At 41.0% G+C, this 8,170-nt stretch overlaps 1 long non-coding RNA gene across 1 annotated transcript; it reads right to left on the bottom strand.

The window, feature by feature from the left end:
• Positions 1–1,014: 1,014 nt before the first annotated feature.
• On the bottom strand, positions 1,015–6,679 carry LOC110304028 (uncharacterized). The gene is made up of 3 exons (XR_002378999.2): positions 6,091–6,679; positions 2,137–2,230; positions 1,015–1,299 (listed from the first exon to the last, which is right to left on the bottom strand). It is a non-coding gene; the product is annotated as an uncharacterized LOC110304028 (long non-coding RNA).
• Between the last annotated feature and the right edge of the window lie 1,491 nt (positions 6,680–8,170).

Raw genomic sequence — 8,170 nt, 5'->3', positions numbered from 1 at the left:
TCAATAAGTCACTGGCCTTCGCTAGGCACTGCTGGGTTAAGCAGTACTCCCTCTCCGTGCTCCCTTAGCTCATCTTTACAGACTGGACATTTTCTTTCGGCCTTGGCCTGCTTGTGAACACCCAGAGCTCAGCTTCCCACGGTGGGAAGGCTCCTGTTGAGCACGCTTGCCTTCGCCTTCACTGCATTTACTCCCATCAGTCTCAAAGACGTTTATAAAAACAGTTTTAAACTAGCAGGTGGCAGCACCCACCTTTAATCCCAGCACTTGGGAGACAGAGGTAGGTGGATCTCTGAGTTTGAAGCCAGCCTGGTCTACACAGTGAGTTCCACACATAGAAACCCTGTCTCAAAAACAGACAAAACAAAACAAAAATGTTTATGCTTCCAACAGGGCACAAGCTTATCTTCCAACTGCTCTGTCCTTACCCCCAAAACATGGGCCTGAACTACATAGTGTAAAGACACACAAGCTAATGTAACTGCAGTTCTCAACAAGGGAAGCTGTCACTGTGGTGCAAGGAGACAAAGGAAGGAGCTGTATCCTTAGAATAAGATGAAACGCCCCCCCCCCGTTTTGTAACTCGAGTCCATCCAAAGGTTATGATCCATTTTCCCTGCTTCCTGTAAGATGGGTGTCTGATTCCCTCCATCAGGGAAGGATTGCCCTTATTTTATGTTCTCCAAGGATGGCTGGGAGCAGGTAGACAGAGACTCTATACAATGCTCTTGCATAGCTTTTGTACTCTGAAGACATCTTGTTAGGATACTCCTTGCATTATATATGTAAATGAGTTCTAAATCTTGGCATAACTAAGGAAATCAACAACCTCAGCAACTAGATGGGATCGGTTTCTTTAAATCCATGAACGATGGTCAGGTTCTCAGGGTTTTTTGGTTTTTTTTTTTTTAAGATTTATTTACTTATTTTATGTATGTGACTACACTGTCGCTCTCTTCAGACACAACAAAAGAGGACATTGGATCCCATTACAGATGGTTGTGAGTCGCCATGTGGTTGCTGGGAATTGAACTCAGGACCTCTGGAAGAGCAGTCAGTGCTCTTAACCACTGGGCCATCTCTCCAGCCCTCTCTCATTTCTTTGTTTGCAAAGGGAATTAATTACTAGAGAATCATTCTGCAGTGAAGCGCCCTATGTTGAGAATGTTCAGGCATACTGGCAAATGGATCCCAGGTGCTTCATTGTAATATGAGTACAACACCCTCATGAGTTGTGGAGTCATGCTTGGAGCCACGCTTTCCAAAGCTCAGAGACTTGCTTGTATCTCTTCTGATGTCCTGAAAAGGGAAAGACAGTTGGAAACTTTGACAGTAAGATGTCAACTTATTGTAGTCCCTTTATAGCCTAGGAGCTATACTTCCATGTTGGAAATTCCGTCTTCATTGCACTGACCTAGCCCAATTTTAAAAGAGACTTCAAGATAAGAGAGATAGATTGCATCTAGGTTTAGGAATAGACACAAGAGAGGAAACAGGAAAGCCCTAAAGTCTTGTTGAGTCAGGAGGCATTAATGCTAATCCCAAGTAGCTTGGGACGACTATGTTTTCTTTGAACTGAAACCCAACCCTGGTCTTAGGCTTCTGAGATTTCAAAAGTGTAGATGTCTTTTGGAGGGTTGGGATTTGAACTGATACTTCAGCGACTGAACAGACAGAATCTCTCCTTAAAATTCCTACTTGGGAATAGAATGAAATTGATTTCCCATGAAACAGCACAGAGATGGTGATGTTTGCAGTGTTGCTGCTGATGCTGGGATGGGGGGCAGGGGGCAGTCTGAGTACTCATTATTATCTTACCACCAGCTCAGTGATTCAGATTGTGTGATGTAACTTTTAATTCAGTGAAAATTAAGTTCTTTGTCGGGAGCGTTGGATGGTAGTGTGCTAAAGATTGCGTCCCATGTAGTTTGAGTGCCTGAAAGGGCTTGGGTATTCTAAAAGGTTGATCTATATAAAAAGTAGAAGCTGTATGAATTCTCAGTCAGAAAGGTCTCTGTGTTTTATAGGTTTGATCTTTGGTTTTAACATAAAAACAAGTTTGACCTCCCTTGATACCTTGGTTCAACTTTGAGCAGACTTCTGTGTATGTTTAATAAGAATAATACAAATTCTTACCTCTATCAGAAAACTGGCACAAACTCATCAACAGCATCAACTCTTTGTTGAAGGCAATCAATAAATACTGGTCCGATCCGCATATGATTCATTTCTACAGAGAACACATTCACAGCTAATATAAACCATGCTATCTCCTGGGAGTTACTTGGTAAACAATAGACATTCAAAAATGTGTGCTTCTATACACTATCCTAAGTTTTCTGCCTATCCCACAGAAATCAGATGATGAGCAACGGTGAAAGCCAAAACTCTAAAGAAACTCTCCCTCACCAGATGGAGCAGAACAAAGTCTACAGTGAAAAAAAAAGTCCTTGTTGTGTGGGAACACAAGAATCACAACAGCAAGCTTCCAAGAATTTGAAGGTGACAGAGTCAAAGATAGCCGGATATCCCTATTGCACTGGATCAGTCATTACAAGCAAAGGATCTGAGGATAAATTCTGTGGTAAAGCACTTGCCTGGCACCCAGGATGCACAAAGCCCTGGGTTTGATCCTCAGCACTGAAAAATAATAAATAATAGATAACAGATAAATCTTGATCTGAAAGTACACAGGCAAATACTTTCTAATGTTTGACTGTAGCTTTCTTTGGCTTGCTTCAGTAATTCACCTTTATTCAACCAAAACATATTTTCTACTTTTCAAGCATTTTTACAAGACCCCTTAGAAATAAATTTTGTTCATATTCCAGGAAAAACAGTTCATAACATAGGAAGCTCAACCAATAAAACTATTTCTTTCATGGCAGAAAACAGATTTTTTTTTCTTTCACAAGGAAGAAGCAGAGCTGAGTAATATCTACACAATGAGAACAGAGCCTACAATTGTTGCAACGTTGTTCCTAATATTCAAAATGGATAAAATGTTTGTCATCTGATGTGAATAGATAAAATGTAGCACATCCCTGAGATGTAAAGCTATTCAACTGTAAATATGTGTGTATATAGATATATGTACATATGTATATATATATACATATATATATATATACCTAATAAACATAAGTGAAAAAATCTAATCACAAAAGACCACCAATTGGATTATTTCACTTACATGAAATTTCAGAAACACATGATAAGGCAGATTAATGTTTGCCCAGGGCAGTGTTGGGGAGGGAGGAAAGAGAGAAACTGTCAATGAAACACAGCTTTCTAGGAGAAAGTGGAATAAAAACATGTAAAATTATGTTGTAGTGATGACTGTTAGATCAACAAATATTCTACACAATTCCTTGACTTGTGTAAGTCAGATATGTAAATTCTATCTTGAGTAAGTTGCACAATTAAGTTGGTTTTGTTGTTGCTCTACTTTGTTTTGTTTTAAGCCAAGAGATTTAACTAATTATTTGAAATTGAATTTATTTGGAGGTACAACATTTATTTCATTTTCTATACAACTCAAATTATCAGAAACGTAATACATGTTGGCTTTAAGTAATACTACAGGCTTTAAAATCTTTTCCTTTAAAATTTGAGACACAAAGTAGAATTTTTTATTAAGCTAAATGAAGATACTCAAAAACGCTGTTATTACCATTATTGAGAGCATTATTGTTTAGATCTCCATACTTTATCCCATTCGCTCCTTTGCTGCTGCTGTTTTTCTTCTCTAAGCCTACAGTTAATTTGTCTCAGCTAAGCCCAAAGGAAGCCTGATTTTCCTGCATGTCAGTGTTAACCTGAAGCTAGCCATTCACCTTAGGAGTTATCAAAAACTGATTTATTTTCAGGATAAGTTAATATTATCTAAAACAACACTATTGTACTCTGTCACCCATCAAAATATTCTGGAGCAAGAAATTCTTCAATTGGTTTAGCTGACCTTACACAGTTTAACTGTCAAATAAATTCTATAATGGACAGCTTAGCAATCTAATTTGGTAACCCGGAGGAACTCCCTGGCCCTCCCTTGGTTTCCCTAAAAGGTTCAAAAAACAGCAATTACAACATTGACATCCTATCTGGAGCTTGTAAAGTATTTTTCATGCTGTCCCTGGTATTCTTAAGTAGTCTTAGCATTCCTAGGATCAAGAAGATACAGTTTTCTAGTGGCTCGTATGATTACAACCCCTGACGTTGCCATTCAACAAATAAACACAGTGGAAAATACTTGAAGTTACAAATGCTATCCATCACTCTAGCTAGCTCTTAGTCCCCACAAGTGCGCCAACCTCTGAAAGGAGGCAGATCTTCTCCTGGAAGGAAGATCATATTAGCCCAGCCCCCTGTGTATATCCATACTTTATCTTTAAACCACTGCTGAGATGCTATCTTGAACAAAGCAGGCACCGTCTATAAATAGACTCTTAAATATGGAAATTATTTGCTCAGGGGAGACCAGACATTAATAATCATAAAATATTGATGTTGCAAAAGAAATTAAAACACGGAGAATCATTGTTTTGTTTTGTTTTGTTTTGTTTTGTTTTGTTTTGTTTTGTTTTGTTTTTTCAGTCTTGGCTATCCATCAAGGTGGGTTGGTTCTACTTCAACTAGGAACTTAAGAACTCTGCCCAGCAGTACTCGGGCCTTGAGGCCAAGGAAAAACAGCCCCAGAGTCCTAACTTTTTTTTCAATAAATTACTTAGAACTATCTCACTGGACTTCAGATGTCTACAAATACTAACAAAATATATGCTTTCTTTCCTTTTAGTGTTATTGAAGCCCGGAGGATTGTACAACAGTCAGATTCATGTCTAGTGTCTATAAGGTGTAGAATTGAAAGGGACCAGGGACTAGACAAGAAAACCGAATAAGAAGTTGGATGTGAGGGTGCTTGCCTGGAATCCCAGGACCCAACACCTGTGTTACTGGAGTATATCACGAATGAAACAGAGCATTGCGTAATGAAACCATACTAAAACCCTGACAGCATCAAAAGGGGCTTCCTAATGGGCTGGAAACCCTTCTTTACTTCTTTGCTTCTTTGGAAAGAAATAAAATAATGTTATTTCATTAGATAAAAGCCACTTGACACAAATATTTAGATAGAAAGTGAGTCTCTTTGTGTGTCATTTCTCTGAAGCTTATTTCTTTCCAAGTCTTGGCCATTTGCATTTATGTAACAGGATTTTCTTCACAGCCTGCGGCTCACTTTGCATGCGAAATGCAAAAAGAAAAAACAAAGTAAACAGATTGTAGAATGAGATCACCTGCTAAATCTTCCGGATACTTTATAAGTGTGATTTGGGGTGTGTGTGTGTGTGTGTGTGTGTGTGTGTGTGTGTGTGTTGGTTTTGTTCTTTGTTTTCCATTTCAATAACAGTTTTAGAAACAAATGTAATATTTCTCTTATTTCAGATGCTTTGAAGTTTACTTAAAATCTTAACAGAGTCTCACAAAAATGACCTGCGGATCAGTTCTGACCACTGGTTTATTTCACAGACTTCCCTCTTTCCCTGCGCTGCTGTGGGGATGGAAGGCACGAAGGGAAAAGGGAGTGCAGGAGACGCCGAGTGCAAGATAGCAATCATCAACTCTATTAAAAGGGCCCTGATCGTCCAGTGCGCGCTAAGGATCCACAGTAATTCCGGGTGTTGGGGCTCGCTAAGGGACACGTTGATGGGTCAGAAGACGGGGTGGGTGGGGGGAGGAACATGACCCTGGAAATGGGGTGTTGCTTTTACACTCCCTGGGTATCTGTTACAAGTGAATTTCCTCTGGCGCCAGCAGGTATTTTGAGCAAGGAACCAGAGGGATCCCAGAGGAGCACGGTAGGGTGGGGGAAACCGAGCTGCAAATGTGGGATCAAAGCTTTAAAGATTTCAGAGGAAATTGGAAGCTCCGGGTTGCTTGGCTTTAGGTTGAAGAAGACACTTAATAATTTCTTAGGCTTAGTGCAGAGGGAATGGGAATGGTCGAGGAATAACCAAGATCCCCGGGAGAGATAGGGGCAGACAGCACGGTTCCCACCCTCCAGACAAAGGAGAGTTGCTGCACTGTGAGATTTACCTGCATCCTTTGCCCTGGACACCATAGAGGGCACTCCAAGAGGCTGAGCTCCCCTGAGTGTTTGGGACATCTGCCACTGTTCCCAGTTATCCCCGGAGCCCAGCAGTGTGAACAGAGACTGTTGGGGCCAATAAAGTTGGTTGACATTTCCACAGAGCCCTCCCTGGCGGCAGAAAAGGCAGAACGTGTAAAACCAGGTGAAGGACTGAAGAGCACAGCAAAAGTGAATGCTATGTATATGAAGTAGTCGTCCTAAAGGTCGGGAAAGACCGCTATTGATCCAATGCATGTGAGGCCTTGATAAATTGAGCAATCCAAGAGTTCGGTCCAGGGTGACCCTGGGAGATGCCAGAGCAGAAGACAGGAGCCACCCACGCACTGCTGATCCCCAAGGGGCATGCCCAGAAGCGACCACACATGCACTGGTCCCTGCAGCCCTGAGGGCAGGGTGCCCCTTCCCTGTTTGAGGGGGATTGACTGTGCTGCCTGCAGGGGCTGGGAGTTAGGGTGGGGAGCAGTTCCTTCTCCCTGGATCCTGTCTCTCCAGGTTCCTGTCAGGTCATCAAATCTGATATCCAGCTCTGGTGTCCTACTGGTGACCCGATACCAGGAAGGGTCCTCCTGAGTAAAAATCCTTTAGGTTGGCAGCCTCCGGTGTCTTTTATATAACTTGGGTTCTTAACTGAAGATAACCTCGGTATCGTGGAATCGTGGAATCGGGATCCACCCCCATCCCCCACTAATTACAGCCTTTGCGTTTAACGGTCCAGTACTTAATCTGAAAATTTCAAGCTACTGCCGACAGACATTTCTCTATATTTATGAACTTAATTCATTTTCAGATTTTTCGATGTTATATTCACTGCTACGTTAAAATCTGTTTAAAATACATTTGCTCTATTCACCAGCAAAATGGGTGGATAAATTTCTAAGTTGTGATACAATCAAATGCAAAGGCAGACAATTAATTTTACCAGCATTGTACTGCTTGCAGTACAGTTTTGCCTCAACTTTAAGGATAATGCAAGTGTGCTGTGAATCTATAATACACAATTCTAAATAAAAACTGTGTCGAAGTTTGGGACCAACATTCCTTTGTTACTCTCGCTGTGATTAAAGCAATATGGTTTTACTTCTTCACTTTTGTTCTGGCTAAAGCCCTGAGATTAGGAAAGTGGTCTGAATTAAGCTCCTCTTTACACAGTAAAAGAAATCAAATCCCTTCTGTTAAAATGATGAAGGTTCTGTGTAGCTAGAACGTGAAGGTTTTTTAGTCCCTTTGATGGAAACTATTTGAACCTGAAAATTTTGCGTGGCTATCTATCTTGCTAAAAGTCAGGGTGAGATAAAGTGGAATCTGGCTGTGGTTTCTCTTGGAAAGAAAACAATGAACTGACCGGTCATTTATCACAGTGCCAGCTCTCCCCCTCCTCCAGGGTAGCTTAATTTGACATTGTTACATGGAGGTGTTTGCATCGTTGGCTGATGAAATAGAACCAATTTGGTTGGAGGGGAATGCTAAATTATCCCGCTTTTGTGTAAAGAATGATAATAAACAGTAGGAACTTCTCTAAGGATGCGGCTACCCTCAGCAGGAGCACTGGAGAAGTTCCCAGGGTCTGTGCAGACCTATCCTGTCTTCCCTCTGACTCTGCTCAGCCAGGTCCCCTATGTAGTGGAGAGTTGAGGGACCCATTTCGAAAGTGGCTGAAAGTACTTCAGGCATCACAGAAATTAAAAGAATCAATTCCTTTTTATCCTCATCCATGTAGTTATTTTAGCCAAAAAAGGAACAACATTGATCTTCTCTACAGATGCCTAAACAACAAAAGAAAAACATCAATATGCATGTATAATAAAAATCCAGTCTCGTTTGTAGGAATTCTATAGTATTCAATGAAGCTGGCAGTGGTGCTCATTTCCTGTCCTCACTGCACTGTGACACTCAGCAGAAGGATTGTCGGGAGTTCAAAGACAGCCTGGGCTAATTGGTGAGCTTGAGGCCATCCTGAGCTACAGGGCAACACTTAAACTCTGTTTGGAGGAATTTGTTTGAGAGGAAGAATTAAGGATCTATGAA

The sequence above is a fragment of the Mus caroli genome, unplaced genomic scaffold (genome assembly GCF_978045245.1).
Source record: "Mus caroli unplaced genomic scaffold, Mus_caroli_1 scaffold_9, whole genome shotgun sequence".
Lineage (NCBI taxonomy): Eukaryota > Metazoa > Chordata > Mammalia > Rodentia > Muridae > Mus > Mus caroli.
Note: the sequence above shows the minus strand (reverse complement) of the source record. Positions and strands in the feature narration are given on the sequence as shown.